At 36.2% G+C, this 21,524-nt stretch overlaps 2 pseudogenes; both read left to right on the forward strand.

The window, feature by feature from the left end:
- LOC125419334 (ATP synthase subunit beta, chloroplastic-like) overlaps window positions 1-4,541 on the forward strand; it is a 32,359-nt pseudogene extending 27,818 nt beyond the window's left edge.
- Window positions 4,542-7,532: 2,991 nt separating this feature from the next.
- On the forward strand, window positions 7,533-20,843 carry LOC132804225 (photosystem I P700 chlorophyll a apoprotein A1-like; annotated as a pseudogene).
- The last annotated feature ends 681 nt before the right edge of the window (window positions 20,844-21,524 follow it).

Raw genomic sequence — 21,524 nt, forward strand, 5'->3', positions numbered from 1 at the left:
CTTGTGAGGCTTCTAGTCTTCCGACTCTTTGATTTACATGCTCAACTTGAGCACTAACCCGCTGTATTGACTCCAAAACAGCTCTCATGTCCACTTGGTCTCCACTCCCGGTAGCTCGGGCATCGCCATGGAATGCTACGGACTCCTCCTCATTGATCCTCAAGGGTGGCTCTCCTCTCCTCATTCTTGATTCTGTCATGTTAGTATAATAATGCAATAGAAATAAAATAGGACCTTACAATTTCACTCCCTTACGTGTTTCACTCAAATGAGGACTCGACACTCGTGTTTGCACACTTGTTTCATCTTTTTACCCTCTTTTAAGCTCACACACTCTTGACTTTTTCCACTCAATGAATTATCTTAAAGTTCTAATTAAAACACCCACAAAACAGCAATTAGATCACTAGTATGCTTTAATTAAACTTATCAACAAAACAGTAAGCAAAAATAAACAAATACCGAACGGAATGAAAATACCTATTTTCGGTTTTTCTAGACAAAATAAAGCAAATTAATGAGAAAAATTTGGAATTTTGAAGAACTGGACCACATGATAATATATTATGAGTTCAAGAATAAAATTCTAGAAAAAGAAATTCAAATACGAACAAGAATCAAAGAGAACAAAAATATAGAAAAGTGTGTTGAAATGTGGTGATCTTGCCACAATGTGCAAGGTAGTTCGGTTACACTTGCACTCTTTGTTTTGCAACATCAAAGACCAAACATTATTTATGTTTATGCATTTTATTTTATCTTGTAATGTTTAAGAACAATATCCTTTTTGTAATGCCCTAAGCTCATTATCTAGCTTAAGGCCTTTTTTGTCTAGTTGCTGGAATTGTATTTCCAGCAATATAAGTCCACTTCCTTGGATTCCATTTGAAGTAGGCTTGGTATTTGGACCTAAATTTTGGATATGATAAACTAGATATGAAGAGGAAGAAGCAGCAAAAATAATGGCCCAATTTGGAGCTGGGAAGGCTGAGTTAAGCCCAAAACAATCTGACCCTTGTGCAGTGTTGTTGCCCAGAAAACTGGGCAAAACTGCCTCGGTTTTGATTACTTTTGAATGGGTAAATGGACATTGTTTTATCTGGTTTTTTGGTAGAACATAGTTTAATATTCAAAAAGGCTTCCCTCCAATTTTCAAGTCAAATGGAGCTGGTTTTCAAATTCAAATGCCTTAGACAAGATGAACTGCCCATTAAAGAAGGTTTCTTGCATGCCCAGCACATTGATTAGAGTTAGTTGAGGTAGTTTGGTTTGGTTGGTTACTTTTAATGCTTTTGTATTTATTGCTCAATATGGCAGCATGCCTTATTGTCTTTTTGATGTATTTAAAAGTATGAAAAATTGTAATGAAAAACGTTGTGAAAGAAAATATTCAAAAAACAGATTTTGAAAAACAACATTTTTGGCTCTCTCTCTCTCAACTACTACATTTTTGGTTTCTTCTTCTTCCCAACAGCTAACAACCTTCTCAAGAACCCTAAACCTCCATTAAAACCAGAAAGAAAACCTAAACAAACCCCAAAAAAAAAAAAACAAAATCAAGAACCAAGAACCAAGAACCAACAACAATCATTATTGACTAACACCTTGAATGATTGTGCTCTAGGGTACATTGTTGTTCTTGTAATTCAAGTTTTTGTATCAAATCCTTTAACTAATTTTAATCCAAATAATTTAGCACTCAAGCTCAAATATCCAGCAGCAAAAATAACTCTCCAGCAACTCCAAATATGGAATAAATAATCAACAAAACAGCAGTTACAAGAATTTTCCAGCAACAAACTTCAACACCAATTTTCAACAAACTGAAATTTTTATTTTTTTGTTTTTTTATTTTTAATCCAAATAATTGCAATTCTTTTTTTTTTCTTTTTTGAATATATGAATGCAAATATTGAAGACTAAAACAGAAAATAAAAATCAACAAAAACCAAAATTAACAAGAAAAATGATGAAAAACAACCAACAAAGTAGGAAACAAAAATACGATAAAACTACGAAATCCTAACTCAACTAAAAATGAAATTTTATTATTATTATTTTTTTTCTAAGATGGAGAACGTGTAGGGGATGGATGCAACCTTAACCTAATGCTAAAATTGCAGATAACACAAAAACAAATAAAGCAAATAAAGATAGATCAAACCTGAACAAAATTTAGCTCCGATACCAAATGATACGAACCTAGGACGACCTGCTCCTAAACCCGTATTATATTAGCCCGAATCTTAATTAAGCTCAAGTTCTACTGGAATTGACGTCAACCCCTAACCAACCTATGGTTAGAATCCTTCGTATAATGTAGACGCCACAATAGGGGATGGAAAACCTATTGATAAGTCAAGCCAAAACAACCAATTCTCTAATGGTGTTTTAGGTGTTCTCAAAGAACAAAGAGAAAATTAATCTCACAAGTATTTTCTTAATCAAATCAAAGTTAATTCTTATTGATAAATAAGCCTTTAAATAGGCTTTGAAAGAATCAAAATAAACCCTAAAAACCCTAGGTAAAACCGGCCACACACATAAAGAAACCTAGTTGGCCGAAACTATACTTCCTTTCCTAATCTAAGTTTGATTAAATAATTTCTTTATATTAAATTAGGAATTAATTAATTTACAAGGGAAATAATAAAATAAAAACCTTACTAAAGTTATTTGTCCAGAAAATAAATAAATAAAAACCAAAAAGTAATGGTAGTTTCCTAAAACAAAAAGTAAAAACAAATTAGGAAACTAAAAATCGTAATTTTCGACTATGTTGATAATGACCCTTCTTTGATCCAATTGGACTCCAAATCAGGTTCAATAGTCTTTTTGGAATGCCAAATAAGCTTATTGTGAAGTTCCTCACGTTGCCCTTGCTTGGAAGTATGAGAAAAGGCTAATACAGTAAAATACAGTAAAGCCAGCAAGCAATACAACAAATTCGGCCAAATTGTTGATGCTGTCCGTACAAGCCCTTTTTCATTGCATTTGAGGCTGCTTTAACTTGATTCCATGACCTATTAGGCATATGTATTGAACCCATAAAGCATTGGAACCATTTCATGCTTCCTGGACTCCAAAAATATACCAAAATCGTCACCCGGGTCCGTATCGGCTTCCACCACTTTGATGCTTAGAATAGGCTTTGTATCTTCAAGTATGGACAAGCTCTGTTGAGATTGATTACCCCCTGTATACATACTCCTAGGTAGTCTTTAAATCTCTTAATTTGAGCTCTTGTAACTGGCCTAGTCTTCATCCGTGTCGAGTCAGCACCCCAGCGGGTTATCGGTGGAGCGGGTTCGGGCGGAATCACATCATAAGGGCCAAGATACTGTTGGTCAAAAAATTTTTGTGACTTGTGAAGTACAGCAATTATTATGAAATAATTGAGTTAGAGTCGTAGCTATGAGTGCTACAGACAGTCTAACAAGAGGAATGGAAGTGGTTGACACCGGAGCTCCTCTAAGTGTTCTAGTTGGTGGAGCGATGCTAGGATGAATTTTCAACGTGCCTGGAGAGCCCATTGATAATTTAGGTCCTGTAGATACACACACAACATCTCTTACATATAGATCTGTGCTTGCCTTTATACAGTTGGATACAAAATTATCGATTTTTTAAACAGGAATTCAAGTAGTAGATCTTTTAGCCCCTTATTGCCACGAAGGAAAAATAGGATTATTTGAGGGAGTGGGAGTGGGCAAAACAGTACTCATTATGGAATTGATCAACAACATTGCCTAAGCTCATAAGGGCGTATCCATATTTGGTGGAGGAGGTGAACGTACTCGTGAAGGCAATGATCTTTACATAGAAATGAAAGAATCTGGAGTAATTAATGAAAAAAATATTTTAGAACCAAAAGTAGCTCTAGTCTACGATCAGATGAATGAACCACTAGGACCGCGTATGAGAGTTGGTTTAACTGCCCTAACTATGGCAAAATATTTTTGAAATGTTAATGAACAATACATACTTCTATTTATTGACAATATCTTTCATTTTGTCCAAGTGGGATCCAAAGTATCAGCCTTGTTTGGTATAATGCCCTTCGCTGTGGGATATCAACCCACTCTTAGTACCGAAATGGGTTTTTTACAAGAACGAATTACTTCTACCAAAGAGGGGTCCATAACTTCTATTCAAGTAGTTTATGTACCCATGGATGATTTCACCGATCCCGCTCTGGCCATAACATTTGCACATTTAGATGCTACTACTGTACTACCAAAAGGATTGGCTACCAAAGGTATCTATCCAGCAGTAGATCCTTAAGATTCAATGTCAACTATGCTCCAACCTCGGATTGTTAGTGAATAACATTATGAAACTGCACAAAGAGTTAAACAAACTTTACAACGTTACAACGAACTTCAGGACATTATAGCTGATGTGATTCCGCCCGAGCCCGCTCAACCGATAACCCGCTGGGGTGCTAATCCGTTACGGATGAAGGTGGGACAAATCACTAGAGCACAACCCAAGAAGTTCAAGGATAACCTTGCTGTGCTTATTCAAAGGATAAATCATAATAGAGAAGAAATGATCACGACCAAGGAACCAAGACCTGTTTTGCTGATACAAGCGCTGGAGACTGGTACGGACCCGGGTGACGGTTTTGGTACATTTTTGGAGTCCAGGAAGCATGAAATGGTTCCAGTGATTTATGGGTTCAATACATATGCCTAAGAGGTCATGGAATCAAGTTAAAGCAGCCTCAAATGCAATCAAAAAGGGCTTGTATGGACACCATCAACAATTTGGCCGAATTTGCTGTATTGCTTGCTGACTTTACTGTATTTTACTGTATTAGCCTTTTCTTATTTTTCCAAGCATGGGCAACGTGTGGGACTTCATATTCAGCTTATTTGTCATCCTAAAAAGCATCTAGAAGCTGATTTAGAGCTCAAAGAGGTTAAAGATTGATCAAAGTCAACTTGATCAAAAGGCTAGCATTTTTAGTTTCCTAATTTGTTTTTACTTTTTGTTTTAGGAAACTACCATTACTTTTTGGCTTTTATTTATTTATTTTCAGGACAAATAACTTTAGGAAGGTTTTTATTTTATTCTTTCCATTGTAAATTAATTAATTCCTAATTTAATATAAAGGAATTAATTAATCAAACTTAGATTAGGAAAGGAAGTAGAGTTTCGGCCAACTAGGTTTCTTTATGTGTGGTGGCTGGTTTTCTTTATGTTCTAGGGTTTTATTTCGTGGCTTTGTAGCCTATTTAAAGGCTTAGTTGTCAATAAAAAAAAACTTTGATTTGATTAAGAAAACTTTAAATTTCGACAAAGGTAGACTTATATTTCATTAATAATAAAACTTTAAACTTTGATTTGATTATGAAAATACTTGCGAGATTAATTATCTCTTTGTTCATTGAGAACACCTAAAACACCATTAGAGAATTGGTTGTTTTAGCTTGACTTATCAATAGGTTCTCCATCCCCTATTGTGGCGTCTACATTATACCAAGGTTTCTAACCACAGGTTGGTTAGGGGTTGAGGTCAATTCTTTTAGAACTTGAACTTAATTAAGATCCGGGCTAATATAATACGGGTTTAGGGGCAGGTCGTCCTAGGTTTGTATCATTTGGTATCAGAGCTAAATTTTGTTCAAGTTTGATCTATCTTTATTTGTTTTTGTATTATTCTGCAATTTTAGCATTAGGTTAAGGTTGCATCCATCCCATACACGTTCTGCATCTTTAAAAAAAAAAAATTAATTAATTAATTCCTAGTTGTATTAGGAATTCCTAGTTTTACCGTATTTTTGTTTCCTAGTTTGTTTGTTGTTTTTCATCATTGTTCTTGTTGATTTTGGTTTTTGTTGATTTTTTTTTTTTTGCTGTTTTAGTCTTAAATATTTGCATTCATATATTAAAAAAAAAAAAAAAAAGAGTTTGCGGCAACATTTAAAAAAAAAAAAAAACTGCACATTTGTGTTTATTTGGAGATCACGGGTTTGGTGAATTTCTGGAGTTGGAATTGCAAATTTGGTAATTATTCTTCCTACTGCAGTTGTTTATGTTCTATGAGTGAAAAACGAAAAAAAAATAAAAAAAAGGGGAAGAGGTAAAGCCGAATAAAAAAATAATAATAATAATAATATTTCGGTTTGTTTGAGTTTGACCTATTTGCTGGAAATTTGTTGGAGCTGCTGGTTTTTTGATTATTTATTCAATATTTGAGTTGCTGGGGAACTATCTTTGCTGCTGGATAATTGGATTATGGGTGCTTAAATTATTTGGATTAAAATTAGTCAAAGGAATTGATACAAAACTTGAATTACAAGAACAACAACCAACAGTTTTCTGTATTTTTGTTCTCTTTGATTCTTGTTTGTATTTGAATTTCTTTTTCTAGAATTTTATTCTTGAACTCATAATCTATTACCACCTGGTGCAGTTTTCAAAAATTCCAACGTTTTTCCATTATTTTGTGTTTTCTTGTCTAGAAAGCCGAAAAATTAGGATTTGTTGGATTCTTTCGGTATTGCCTACTTTTTGCTATTGTTTTGCTGATAAGTTTAATTAAAACATACTAGTGATCTAACTGCTGTTTTGTGGGTGTTTTAATTAGAACTTTGAGATAACTCATTGAGTGGAAAAAGGCAAGAGTGTTGAGCTTAAAAGAGGGTAAAAAGCCGAAACAAGTGTGCAAACACGAGTGTCGAGTTCTCATTTGAGTGAAACACGTACGGGAGTGAAATTGTAAGGTCCAATTTTATTTCTATTGCATTATTATACTAACATGACAGAATCAAGAATGAGGAGAGGAGATCCACCCTTGAGGATCAATGAGGAGGAGTCCGTAGCATTCCATGGCGATGCCCGAGCTACCGGGAATGGAGACCAAGTGGACATGAGAGCTGTTTTGGAGTCAATATAGCAGGTTAATGCTCAAGTTGAGCATGTGAATCAAAGGATGGGAAGGCTAGAAGTTTCCCAAGGAATTCCGAACACAAGAAATAGGCAAGAATTCCATGGAGGACGAGGAGGTCGCGAGAGACCGAGAGAGAAATTTGACGAGGAGCCATTCAGTGGAGACTTTGAGGAAGGTATGGATGAAACTTTTGCTGTCCAAGATAGAGCTGGCCATGGAAGATATAGGAGGGAAGAAACAGATGACAATCTTAGCAATATGAAGATCAACATCCCACCATTCATGGGAAAAAGTGACCCCGAAGAATATTTGGAGTGGGAAGAAAAGATAGAGATGATATTTGACCGCCATAATTATTCAGAGGCTAAGAAGGTGAAATTGGTAGTAATGGAGTTTGGCCATTATGCACTCCAATGGTGGACCAATGAGCAAAACACCTGAAGGAGAGTTCGTGATGACTTGATTACTACATGGCGACAAATGAAAAGGAGCCATGCGGAATCGATTCGTACCATCACACTATCATAGGTTGCTGCATCAAAGACTTCAATCTTTATCTCAAGGACATGGATCCGTGGAGGTTTATTACAAGGAGATGGCGATGCTTATGATGAGATTGAACTTGAATGAAGATATGGAAGCAGCCATGGCAAGGTTTCTTGGTGGTTTAAATCGTGAAATAGCCAATCAACTAGAATTGCAACAATATGTGGAATTGGAGGAGATGTTGCATGTGGCTATTAAATTAGAGCATCAATTCAAGAGGAGGGGTGTAAGATCATGGTTTGGAGGTGTTTCCAACAGTGGAAGGTCCAATTCAAGTGGCTGGAGGAACAATCCCATCTATGAAAGCAAGCTAAATCTGAAAGTCAAAGAAGAAAGTTCAAACTGGCCAAGGAAGGAGACTAGAACCAAATCTGTCCAAGCACCAAAGAATGAGGTAAAACTAGATCCTAAACCTTGTAGAACTCATGATGTTGTGTGTTTTAAGTGCCAAGGAGGAGGATACATTGCTAGCCAATGCCCAAATAGAAGAATCATGGTGTTAAAGGGCAATGACGAGCTAGAATCGGAAAGTGAAGAAAGTGAGGATGAAGCCAAGCAAGAGGAGGAGGACTTGGAGGATGAACCCGAAACCTTGCAAGCATCCAATGCTGAATTAAACTTGCTTTCTAGGAGAGTACTTGCTGCATAGAAAGATGAGGATGAAATTCAAAGAGAGAACATCTTCCACACAAGATGTGAAATTGAAGGTAAGATTTGTAGTATGATTATTGATAGTGGAAGTTGTACAAATGTAATTAGTAACATTGTAGTTGATAACTTAGGCTTAATAACTATTAAACATCCAGAACCTTATAGATTACAATGGCTTAATGATAGTGGTGAAATAAAAGTGAATAAACAAGCCAAAGTAAAATTTAATATAAGTAGATATGAGGATGTAGTTTTATGTGATATTGTACCCATGATTGCTGGACATATACTATTAGGTAGACCATGGCAATTTGATAAAGATGCTACTCATTTTGGTCGAGAAAATAGTATTGTTTTCAGGTTTAAAGGGAAGAAGGTCAAGCTGGAACTATTATCTCCTAAAGAGGTTTACAAAGACCAATTACAAATGCAACAAAGGAGAGAAGCCGAAAAGCTCAAGGAAAAAGCAAATATGGCACCAATGGCTTCACCATCCTTTCAAGAAGGTAAGAATGAGGTTGCTGATCAAGGTAAGGTTTCTAAGACTCATATTGAGTGGAAAGATCAAGGAAAAACTGAAAGAGAGGGGAAAGAAAGTGGAAAACCCGAGAGCTTGGAGAAGGGAGGGAAATCCGAAGGTTTGCGCCAATCCGAGAGAGAAAAAGAAAAAGAAAGAAAAGAAAGGTCAAGTAGCAACTTTTATTTGAGTTTAGGGGATATTAATAAGGTTATTGAGTGTAAGAAACCTTTGTTGGTCATGATTTATAAAGAAAATTATTTTAATGATCAAACTAACTTTGAAGAACTTGAATTGCCAAGTTCAATGATTTCTCTTTTGAAGGAATTTGGAGATATCTTCCCAAATGAAATTCCAAGTGGACTACCATCCAATAAAGAGGGAAAAGGTGAGGTTGCTCTCCAAGGTAAGTCTTCTAATACTCAGGTTGTGTGGAAAAATTATATTAAACCCGAAAGTGAGAAATTTGGTGCAAAAACCGAGAGCGATGTAAAACCCATTGAATCAGTGAGTGTGAAAGAAAAAGAAAGGAAAAATATAAATTTTTATCTTAGCTTTGGTGATGTTAATAAAGTAATTATGAATAAGAAATCATTTCTGACCATGAATTTTAAAGATATTTATTTAAAGATGTCTTTATTGCATAGAACTTTATCTGCATTGTTGAGAGATTTACTTAGTGGCAATTTGAAAATTTGGGAAATATTGTTTGCTAACTTTAAAAAGTGTAATTTTTACCATAATGAGCATGTATTTCTAGATTTTGTTGTAATAGTGTTTGACCCAGGACAATTGGTTTGGTTGCACTTACGAAAGAAAATGTTTTCTAAACAAAGAAAGTCAAAGCTCATGCCGCCTACGGATGGACTTTTTCAAGTTTTGAAGCGGATTCACGAGAATACCTACAAACTTAATTTAATAGGTGAGTATAGTGTTAGTGCTGCATTTATTATTTCTGATTTAACTCCTTTTGCTGCAGGTGATGATCTTGATTTGAGGACAAATCCTTTTCAAGAAGAGGGGAATGATGTGATTACGCCCGAGCCCGCTGAACCGATAACCCGCCGGGGTGCTAATCCGTTACGGTTGAAGGTGGGACCAATCACTAGAGCACAAGCCAAGAAGTTCAAGGATAACCTTGCTGTGCTTATTAAAAGGATAAATCATAATCAAGAAGGAATGATCATGACCAAGGAACCAAGACTTGTTTTGCTGATACAAGCGCTGGAGACTGGTACGGACCCGGGTGATGGTTTTGGTACATTTTTGGAGTCCGGGAAGCATGAAATGGTTCCAATGATTTATGGGGTCAATACATATGCCTAAGAGGTCATGGAATCAAGTTAAAGCAGCCTCAAATACAATCAAAAAGGGCTTGTACGGACAGCATCAACAATTTGGCCGAATTTGTTGTATTGCTTGCTGGCTTTACTGTATTTTACTGTATTAGCCTTTTCTTATTTTTCCAAGCATGGGCAACGTGTGGGACTTCATACTCAGCTTATTTGAAGCTCAAAGAGGTCAAATATTGATCAAAGTCAACTTAATAAAAAAGGCTAGCATTTTTAGTTTCCTAATTTGTTTTTACTTTTTGTTTTAGGAAACTACCATTACTTTTTGGCTTTTATTTATTTATTTTCTGGACAAATAACTTTAGTAAGGTTTTTATTTTATTCTTTCCATTGTAAATTAATTAATTCCTAATTTAATATAAAGGAATTAATTAATCAAACTTAGATTAGGAAAGGAAGTATAGTTTCGGCCAACTAGGTTTCTTTATTTGTGGTGGCTGGTTTTTCTTTATTTTTAGGGTTTTATTTCGTGGCTTTGTAGCCTATTTAAAGGCTTATTTTTCAATGAGAATACAACTTTTATTTGATTAAGAAAATACTTGTGAGATTAATTATCTCTTTGTTCTTTGAGAACACCTAAAACACCATTAGAGAATTGGTTGTTTTAACTTGACTTATCAATAGGTTTTCCATCCCCTATTGTGGCGTCTACATTATACCAAGGTTTCTAACCATAGGTTGGTTAGGGGTTGAGGTCCATTCCATTAGAACTTGAACTTAATTAAGATCCGGGCTAATATAATACGGGTTTAGGAGCAGGTCGTCCTAGGTTCGTATCATTTGGTATCAGAGCTAAGTTTTGTTCAGGTTTGATCTATCTTTAATTGCTTTATTTGTTTTTTTGTGTTATTCTGCAATTTTAGCATTAGGTTAAGGTTGCATCCATCCTATACACGTTCAGCATCTTAAAAAATAAAAATAAAAATCCATTCTTAGTTGATTTAGGATTTCCTGGTTTTATCGTATTTTTGTTTCCTAGTTTGTTGGTTGTCTTTCATCATTGTTCTTGTTAATTTGGTTTTTGTTGATTTTCTTTTGCTGTTTTAGTTTTAAATATTTGCATTCATATATTCAAAAAAAAAAGAAAACAAGAAAAAAAAAAAAAAAGAAGTTTGCAGCAACATTTAAAAAAAAAAAAAAAAACTGCACATTTTGTTTATTTGGAGGTCACGGGTTTGGTGTTTGTTTTGGATTTGGAATTGCAATTTTGGTACTTACTCTTGCTACTGCAGTTGTTTATGTCCTGTGAGTGAAGAAAAACAAAAAAAAAAAAAAAAAGAAGAGGAAAGCCGGATAAAAAAAAAAAAAAAAGGAAAAAAAATATTTTTCAGCTTGTTGGAGTTTGATTTGTTTGCTGGGAATTTGTTGGAGCTGCTGGGTTTTTGTTTATTTATTCAATATTTGAATTGATGGGAAATTATTTTTGCTGCTGGATATTTGGATTTTGGGTGCTTAAATTATTTGGATTAAAATCAGTTAAAGGATTTGATACAAAACTTGAATTATAAAGAACAACAACCAACAACTATTCTATATTTTTGTTCAATTTGATTCTTGTTCGTATTTGAATTTCTTTTCCTGGAATTTTATTCTTGAACTCATAATCTCCTACCATCTGGTGCAGTTTTCAAAAATTCCAATGTTTTTCCATTATTTTGTGTTTTCTTGTCTAGAAAGCCGAAAAAATTAGGATTTGTTGGACTCTTTCGGTATTGCCTATTTTTTGCTACTGTTTTGCTGATAAGTTTAATTAAAACATACTAGTGATCTAATTGCTCTTTTTTGGGTGTTTTAATTAGAACTTTGAGATAATTCATTGAGTGGAAAAAGGCAAGAGTGTGTGAGCTTAAAAGAGGGTAAAAGCCGAAACTAGTGTGCAAACACGAGTGACGAGTCCTCATTTGAGTGAAACACGTAAGGGAGTGAAATTGTAAGGTCCTATTTTATTTTTATTGCATTATTATACTAACATGACAGAATCAAGAATGAGGAGAGGAGATCCACCTTTGAGGATCAAAAAAAAAAACAAAAAAACAAAAAAAAAAAGAAGAAAAAAAAAATATTTCGGTTTGTTGGAGTTTGATTTGTTTGCTGAAAATTTGTTGGAGCTGCTGGTTTTTTATTATTTATTCAATATTTGAGTTGCTGGAGAACTATTTTTGCTGCTGGATATTTGGATTTTGGGTGCTTAAATTATTTGGATTAAAATTAGATAAAGGAATTGATACAAAACTTGAATTACAAGAACAACAACCAACACTTTTCTATAATTTTGTTCTCTTTGATTCTTGTTCGTATTTGAATTTCTTTTCCTGGAATTTTATTCTTGAACTCATAATCTACTACCATCTGGTGCAGTTTTCAAAAATTCCAACATTTTCCCATTATTTTGTGTTTTCTTGTCTAGAAAGCCGAAAAATTAGGATTTGTTGGATTCTTTCGGTATTGCCTACTTTTTGCTACTGTCTTGTTGATAAGTTTAATGAAAACATACTAGTGATCTAATTGCTGTTTTGTGGGTGTTTTAATTAGAACTTTGAGATAATTCATTGAGTGGAAAAAGGCAAGAGTGTGTGAGCTTAAAAGAGGGTAAAAGCCGAAACTAGTGTGCAAACACGAGTGTTGAGACCTTGTTTGAGTGAAACACGTGAGGGAGTGAATATTGTGAGGATTTATTTTATTTTTGCAGTATTTTACTAACATGGCAAATTCTAGAATAAGAAGAGGGGATCCACCCTTGAGGATCAATGAGGAAAAGTCCGTAGCATTCCATGGCGATGACCGAGCTACCGGAAGTGGAGACCAAGTGGACATGAGAGCTGTTTTGGAATCAATACAGTGGGTTAGTGCTCAAGTTGAGCATGTAAATCAAAGAGTGGGAAGACTAGAAGCCTCACAAGGAAGGCTGAATACAAGAAATAGGCAAGAATTCCATGGAGGACGAGGCCGAGGACGAGGAGGTCGCGAGAGGCCGAGAGAGGAATTTGATGAGGAGCCATTCGACGGTGACTTTGAGGAAGGTATGGACGAAACCTTTGCTGTCCAAGATAGAGCTGGCCGTGGGAGATATAGGAGGGAAGATACAGATGATGATTTGGGAAATATCAAGGTTAATATCTCACCTTTTATGGGTAAAAGTGATCCCGAAGCTTATTTGGAGTGGGAAGAAAAAATGGAGATGATTTTTGACTGCCACAACTATTCGGAAGGTAAGAAGGTGAAGTTGGCAGCAATGGAGTTTGGCCATTATGCACTCCAATGGTGGACAAATGAGCAAAGCACCCGAAGGAGGGTTGGTGATGACTTGATTACAACATGGCGTCAAATGAAAGGAGCCATGAGAAAGCGGTTTGTGCCATCTCATTACCAAAGGTTGCTGCATCAAAGGCTTCAATCTTTGTCTCAAGGAAGTAGGTCCATGGACGATTATTACAAAGAGATAGAGATGTTAATGATGAGGCTGAATATGAATGAGGATAGAGAAGCAACAATGGCGAGATTTCTTGGTGGTTTGAACCGTGACATTGCCAACCAACTTGAATTACAACAATACTTGGAATTGGAGGAGATGTTGCATGTAGCCATTAAGCTTGAGAACCAATTCAAGAGGAGGGGTGTTAGTACACGGTTTGGAGGAGTTTCTAGCAGTAGAAGGACAAGTTCAAGTGGCTGGAAAAACAATTCCACTTATGAAAACAAGTTGAAGCCGAAATTAGGAGAAGAATCTACCAACTGGCCAAGAAGGGAGGTCAAGACCGAATCTGTCCAAGCACTTAGAGGTGAGATAAAATCTGATCCTAAACCTCAAAAATCCAGAGAAATAATTTGTTTTAAGTGCCAAGGAAGAGGACACATAGCCAGCCAATGCCCAAATAGAAGAATCATGGTATTAAAGGGTGATGGTGAGCTGGAATCCGCAAGTGAAGAAAGTGGGGCTGAAACCGAGCAAGAGGAGGATTGCAATGAAGATGAAGCCGAACCTGTAGATACATCTAATGCCGAGTTGAGCTTGGTTTCAAGGAGAATACAAAGAGAAAACATCTTCCACACTCGCTGCGAAATACAAGGTAAAATTTGTAGCATGACTATAGATAGTGGGAGTTGTACTAATGTGATAAGTAATCTTGTAGTTGATAAATTAGGCTTGAAAACAATTAAACATCCAGAACCTTATAGATTACAATGGCTTAATGATAGTGGTGAGATGAAAGTAAACAAACAAGCCAAAATAAAATTTAATATAGGTAGATATGAGGATGTAGTTTTATGTGATATTGTACCCATGATTGCTGGACATATACTATTAGTGATACGAACCTAGGACGACCTGCTCCTAAACCCGTATTATATTAGCCCGGATCTTTAATTAAGTTCAAGTTCTAATGGGATGGACCTCAACCCCTAACCAACCTGTGGTTAGAAACCTTGGTATAATGTAGACGCCACAATAGGGGATGGAAAACCTATTGATAAGTCAAACTAAAACAACCAATTCTCTAATGGTGTTTTAGGTGTTCTCAAAGAACAAAGAGATAATTAATCTCACAAGTATTTTTTTAATCAAATCAAAGTTTTAAAGTTATCTTATTAATGAAAAATAAGCCTTTAAATAGGCTTTGAAAGAAACAAAATAAACCCTAAAAACCCTAGGAAAAACCGGCCACTCAATGGAGAATTCTACCTTGGCCGAAACTTTCCTTTTCCTAATCTAATTTGGATTAATTAATTCCTTTATTTTGAATTAGGAATTAATTAATTTACAAAGAAAATAATAAAATAATAACTTTTCTAATTTTATTTGTCCAGAAAATAAATAAATAGAAACTAAAAATAATGGTAGTTTCCTAAAACAAAAAGTAGAATAAAATTAGGAAACTAAAATACTAGCTTTTTGACTACATTGACTTTGACCAATTCTTTGATCCAAGTGAGCTCCAAATCAGCTTCAATATGCTTTGTAGGATGCCAAATAAGCTTATTGTGAAGTTCTCCATGTTGCCCTTGCTTGGAAGTAAGAGAAAAGGCTAATACAGTAAAATACAGTAAAGCCCGCGAAGAATACAGCAAATCCGGCCTTTCCTTCTCCTTGTGCGCAAACCTCCTTGTTGGTCGGCTTTGAAGCTGCTTTGGCTGGTTTCTATGACTCATCCTCCATATAAATTAAACCCATAAAGATGGGGTTCCAATTCATACAACCCGGCCTCTTTATTGTTACCAAAAACGTCACCCGACCCCGTTTTGGCTTCTATTGCTTGTATGAGTAAAACAGGCCTTTGTTCTTTAGATATGGCCAACCCCTCTTGACTATGACTTATTCCTTGTATGAAGACAGCAAGATTGTCCTTGAACTTCTTGGCTTGGGCCCTAGTGATCGGGCCCACCTTCATTTGTAATGGGTCAGCACCCCAGCGGGTTGTTGGTCGAGCTGTCTCGGGTGGATTCGCATCATTCCCCTCCTCTTGAAAAGGATTTGTCCTCAAATCGAAATCGTCACCTTTTTTGTAGCGGATCACATATGGAAATGTTTTAATAAACTCAATCCACATAACATGCCTTCAGTTGAGCTTTCCTTGTCCCTTGATATGCTTCAAAGACTCATGATCCGTATGAATCACAAACTCCTTTGGCATAAGATAGTGCTGCCACGTCTCCAAAGCCCTCACCAAAGCATACATCTCCTTGTCATAAGTCGGGTAGTTTAGGGCAGCTCCATTCAATTTTTCACTAAAGTAGGCTATGGGCCTTTGATAAAGATGCTACTCATTTTGGTCGAGAAAATATTATTGTTTTCAGGTTTAAAGGGAAGAAGGTCAAGCTGGAACCATTATCTCCTAAAGAGGTTTACAAAGACCAATTACAAATGCAACAAAGGAGAGAAGCCGAAAAGCTCAAGGAAAAATCAAGTATGGCACCAACGGCTTCACCATCCTTTCAAGAAGGTAAGATTGAGGTTGCTGACCATGGTAAGGTTTCTAAGGTTCATATTGAGTGGAAAGATCAAGGGAAAGCCAAAAGAGAGGGAAAAGGAAGTGGTAAACCCGCGAGCTTGGAGAAGGAAGAGAAATCCGACGGTTTGCGCCAATCCAAGGGAAGAAAAGAAAAAGAAAGAAAGGAAAGGTTAAGTAGCAATTTTTATTTGAGTTTAGGGGATATTAATAAGGTTATTGAGTGTAAGAAACCTTTTCTGGTCATGCTTTACAAAGAAAATTATTTTAATGATCAAACTAACTTTGAAGAACTTGAATTGCCAAGTTCAATGATTTCTCTTTTGAAGGAATTTGGAGATGTCTTCCCAAATGAGATTCCAAGTGGACTACCACCTATTCAAGGGATAGAACATCAAATTGACTTTGTTCCAGGGGCTGCCATACCAAATAGACCAGCTTATAGGAGCAATCCCGAAGAAACAAAGGAGCTGCAAAAGCAGGTAAGTGATTTGCTTGATAAAGGATACATTCGTGAGAGTTAAGTCCATGTGCTGTTCCTGTTTTGTTGGTACCTAAAAAGGATGGTTCTTGGAGAATGTGTGTTGATTGGAGGGCTATAAACAACATTACCATCAAATATAGACATCCCATTCCTAGATTAGATGATATGCTTGATGAGTTGCATGGTGCTTGCATGTTTACAAAAATTGATCTTAGGAGTGGTTATCACCAAATTAGGATGAAAGAAGGTGGTGAATGGAAAACCGCATTCAAAACTAAATATGGGCTGTATGAATGGTTAGTTATGCCTTTTGGATTATCTAATGCACCTAGTACTTTCATGAGGCTTATGAATCATGTAATGCGTCCATTTATTGGTAAATTTGTGGTTGTTTATTTTGATGACATTTTAATATATAGCCAAAATTTGGATGACCATGTGGATCAACTTAGGCAAGTTTTGCAAGTTCTTAAAAAGGAAAGATTGTTTGCTAACATTAAAAAATGTGAATTTTGCAAAGAAGAGCTTGTATTTTTAGGTTTTGTAGTAAGTGCTGCAGGAATCAAAGTTGACCAAGCTAAGGTGAAAGCAATTCAAGAGTGGCCGGTTCCTACTTCTATCACCCAAGTGAGGAGCTTTCATGGCTTGGCAAGCTTTTACAGAAGATTTGTCAAGGATTTTAGTACCATAGCAGCACCATTGAATGAAGTTGTCAAGAAGAATGTTTGTTTCAAATGGGGGGAAGTACAAGAAAAATCTTTTAATTAATTGAAAGAAAAATTGTGTAATGCACCTTTGTTAGTTTTACCAAATTTTTCTAAGACTTTTGAAATTGAGTGTGATGCTTCGGGTGTAGGTATTGGAGCTGTTTTAATGCAAGAAGGAAGGCCCATAGCCTACTTTAGTGAAAAATTAAATGGAGCTGCCCTAAACTACCCGATTTATGACAAGGAGATGTATGCTTTGGTGAGGGCTTTGGAGACGTGGCAGCATTATCTCATGCCAAAGGAGTTTGTGATTCATACGGATCATGAGTCTTTGAAGCATATCAAGGGTCAAGGAAAGCTCAACCGAAGGGATGCTAAGTGGATTGAATTTATTGAAACATTTCCATATGTGATCCGCTACAAAAAAGGTAAGGAAAATGTGGTTGCCGATGCATTATCCCGAAGATATGTGCTCTTTTCTACCTTAGATGCTAGGTTGCTTGGATTTGAACAATTGAAAGAACTTTATGAGCATGATAGTGATTTTGGAGAAATTTTTAAAACCTGTTTGAAACATGGATTTAATAAATTTTACATATTTGAGGGATATTTATTTAAGGAAAACAAACTTTGTGTGCCTAATTGTAGTATTAGGGAATTATTGGTTCGGGAAGGTCATGGGGGTGGTTTAATGGGTCATTTTGGTATTTTAAAAACTTTATCCTTGCTGCAAGAACATTTTTATTGGCCTAACATGAGGAGAGATGTTGAGAGAATTTGTGAAAGATGTTTGAAGTGCCGAAAAACAAAATCAACATTGAAACCGCATGGATTGTATAAGCCTTTGCCGATCCCTACCTATCCTTGGGTAGATTTGTCTATGGATTTTATTCTTGGGTTGCCTAGGTCAAGGACAGGTAAGGATTCAATATTTGTTGTAGTAGATAGGTTTTCTAAGATGGCACATTTTATTGCATGTAACAAAACTGATGATGCATCCAATATTGCTAATTTATTTTTCAAGGAAATTGTGAGATTGCATGGAATGCCAAGAACTATTGTTTCGGATAGGGATGCTAAGTTCTTAAGCTATTTTTGGAAAACATTGTGGGCTAAATTAGGTACTAAGCTTTTATTTTCAACTACTTGTCATCCACAAACTGATGGACAAACCGAAGTAGTAAATAGAACCTTGTCTGAATTGTTAAGAGCATTAATTAGTATAAATTTAAGGACTTTGGAAGAATGTTTGCCACATGTTGAATTTGCATATAATAGGCCTTTACATTCAGCAACTAAATTTACTCCATTTTAAATTGTTTATGGTTTTAATCCTTTGACTCCATTAGATTTAACACCTTTGCCTTTAAGTGAGCGTGCTAATCTAGATGGAAAACAAAAAGCTAATTTTGTAAAGCAGATTCATGAGAAGACACGAGCAAACATTGAGAGGAGGACCGAGCAATATGCAAAGGTGGCTAATGAAGGCCGAAAATCAATGGTGTTTGAACCTGGAGATTGGGTGTGGCTGCATTTAAGGAAAGAAAGATTTCCCGAACAAAGGAAATCAAAACTCATGTCGAGGGGTGATGGACCCTTTCAAGTTTTGGAGAGGATAAACGACAATGCCTACAAACTTGATCTACCGGGTGAGTATAGTGTTAGTGCCACCTTTCATGTTGCTGATTTATCTCCTTTTGCTGCAGGTGATGACTTCGATTTGAGGAGTATAGTGTTAGTGCCACCTTTAATGTTGCTGATTTATCTCCTTTTGCTGCAGGTGATGACTTCGATTTGAGGACAAATCCTTTTCAAGAGGAGGGGAATGATGCGAATCCACCCGAGACTGTTCGACCAACAACCCGCTGGGGTGCTGACCCAATACAAATGAAGGTGGGACCGATCACTAGGGCCCAAGCCAAGAAGTTCAAGGACAATCTTGCTGTCTTCATACAAGGAATAAGTCATAGTCAAGAGGGGTTGGCCATATCTAAAGAACCAAGGCCTGTTTTACTCATAAAAGCAATAGAAGCCAATACGGACCCGGGTGACGGTTTTGGTGCATTTTTGGAGTCCGGGAAGCATGAAATGGTTCCAATGATTTATGGGTTCAATACATATGCCCAAGAGGTCATGGAATCAAGTTAAAGCAGCCTCAAATGCAATCAAAAAGGGCTTGTACGAACAGCATCAACAATTTGGCCGAATTTGCTGTATTGCTTGCTGGCTTTACTGTATTTTACTGTATTAGCCTTTTCTTATTTTTCCAAGCATGGGCAACGTGTGGGACTTCATATTCAGCTTATTTGGCATCCTACAAAGCATCTAGAAGCTGATTTGGAGCTTAAAGATGTCAAAGATTGGTCAAAGTCAAATTAGTCAAAAAAGCTAGTATTATAGTTTCCTAATTTTATTCTACTTTTTGTTTTAGGAAACTACCATTACTTTTTAGTTTTTATTTATTTATTTTCTGGACAAATAAGTTTAGGAATGTTGTTATTTTATTATTTTCATTGTAAATTAATTAATTCCTAATTCAGAATAAAGGAATTAATTAATCAAATTTAGTTTAGGAAACTTAGTTTAGGACATATTAGAATTCGGTGAAGTTTCCTAATTCCTATAGGAGTCCGGTTTTGAATTATTTTTTTAGGGTTTATTCTGTTTCTTTCAAACCTATTTAAAGGCTTATTTTTCAATAAGAATAAAAACTTTGATTTGATTAAGAAAATACTTGTGAGATTAATTATCTCTTTGTTCTTTGAGAACACCTAAAACACCATTAGAGAATTGGTTGTTTTAGCTTGACTTATCAATAGGTTTTCCATCCCCTATTGTGGCGTCTACATTATACCAAGGTTTCTAACCACAGGTTGGTTAGGGGTTGCGGTCCAATCCATTAGAACTTGAACTTAATTAAGATCCGGGCTAATATAATACGGGTTTAGGAGCAGGTCGTCCTAGGTTCGTATCAGATAGGGATCCCATAAAAACTTCTTTTGAGGAATGGGCTAGACCAGGTCATTTCTTAAGAACAATAGCTAAAGGACCAGTACTACCCCTTGGATCTAGAACCTACACGCTATTACTTACGATTTCGATAGCCATACCAATGATTTGGAGGAGATTCTCGAAAAGTATTTAGTGCCCATTTCAGCCAACTCTCCATCATTTTTCTTTGGCTAAGTGCTATGTATTTCCACGGTGCTTGTTTTTCCAATTATGAAGCATGGCTAAGCGATCCTACTCACATTGGGCCTAGTGCCTAGGTGGTTTGGCCAATAGTGGGTCAAGAAATATTGAATGGTGATGTAGGTGGTGGTTTCCAAGGAATACAAATAACCTCTAGTTCTTTTCAGCTTTGGCGAGCATGCGGAATAACTAGTGAATTACAGCTCTATTGTACTGCAATTGGTGCATTGGTTTTTGCGGGCTTAATGCTTTTTTCTGGTTGGTTCCATTATTACAAAGCTGCTCCAAAATTGGCTTGGTTCCAAGGTGTAGAATCTATGTTGAATCATCATTTAGTAGGGCTACTAGGACTTGCGTCTATTTCTTGGGCAGGGCATCAAGTACATGTATCTTTCCCAATTAATGAATTTCTAAATGCTGGAGTAAATCCTAAAGAGATTCCACTTCCTCATGAATTTGTCTTGAATAAGAATATTTTGGCTAAACTTTATCCCAGTTTTGCTAAGGGAGCAACCCATTTTTTCACCTTGAATTGGTCAAAATATGCATAATTTCTTACCTTTTATGGAGGATTAAGTCCAATAACTGAGGGTCTATACCAAGGAACCTTACCATGGTTGCTTCTCTATCTTCATTCATGCTCAACCTCATCATAAGCATCTCCATCTCCTTGTAGTAATCTTCCATGGACCTATTTCCTTGAGATAAACATTGAAGCCTTTGATGCAGCAACCTATGATAGTGTGATGGTACTCATGGGTCCTTGCATTTGTCACCATGTAGTGATCAATTCATCACCTACTCTCCTTCAGGTGTTTTGCTCATTAGTCCACCATTGGAATGCATAATGTCCAAACTCCATTGCTGCCAATTTCACCTTCTTAGCCTTCGAATAGTTGTGGCAATCAAAATTCATCTCCATTCGTTCCTCCCATTCCAAGTAAGCTTCCAGGTCACTTTTTCCCATGAAAGGTGGAATGTTTACCTTGATATTTCCAAGATCATCATCTTCCTTCTCTCTCCTATGCCTCACATGGCCTAGCCTCTCTTGGATAGCATACATTTCATCCATTCCTTCCTCAAAATCATCTTCAAAATTTTCCTATTTGAACTCCTATCCAGGCCATCCATGACATCCTCGACCTTGACCTCAACCTCCACGGATTCTTGCCTCAAATTTGGCCCACCTTAAGATGTTTCTAATCTTTCCATCCTTTAATTTATATGGTCAA

The sequence above is a fragment of the Ziziphus jujuba genome, chromosome 6 (assembly GCF_031755915.1).
Source record: "Ziziphus jujuba cultivar Dongzao chromosome 6, ASM3175591v1".
NCBI lineage: Eukaryota > Viridiplantae > Streptophyta > Magnoliopsida > Rosales > Rhamnaceae > Ziziphus > Ziziphus jujuba.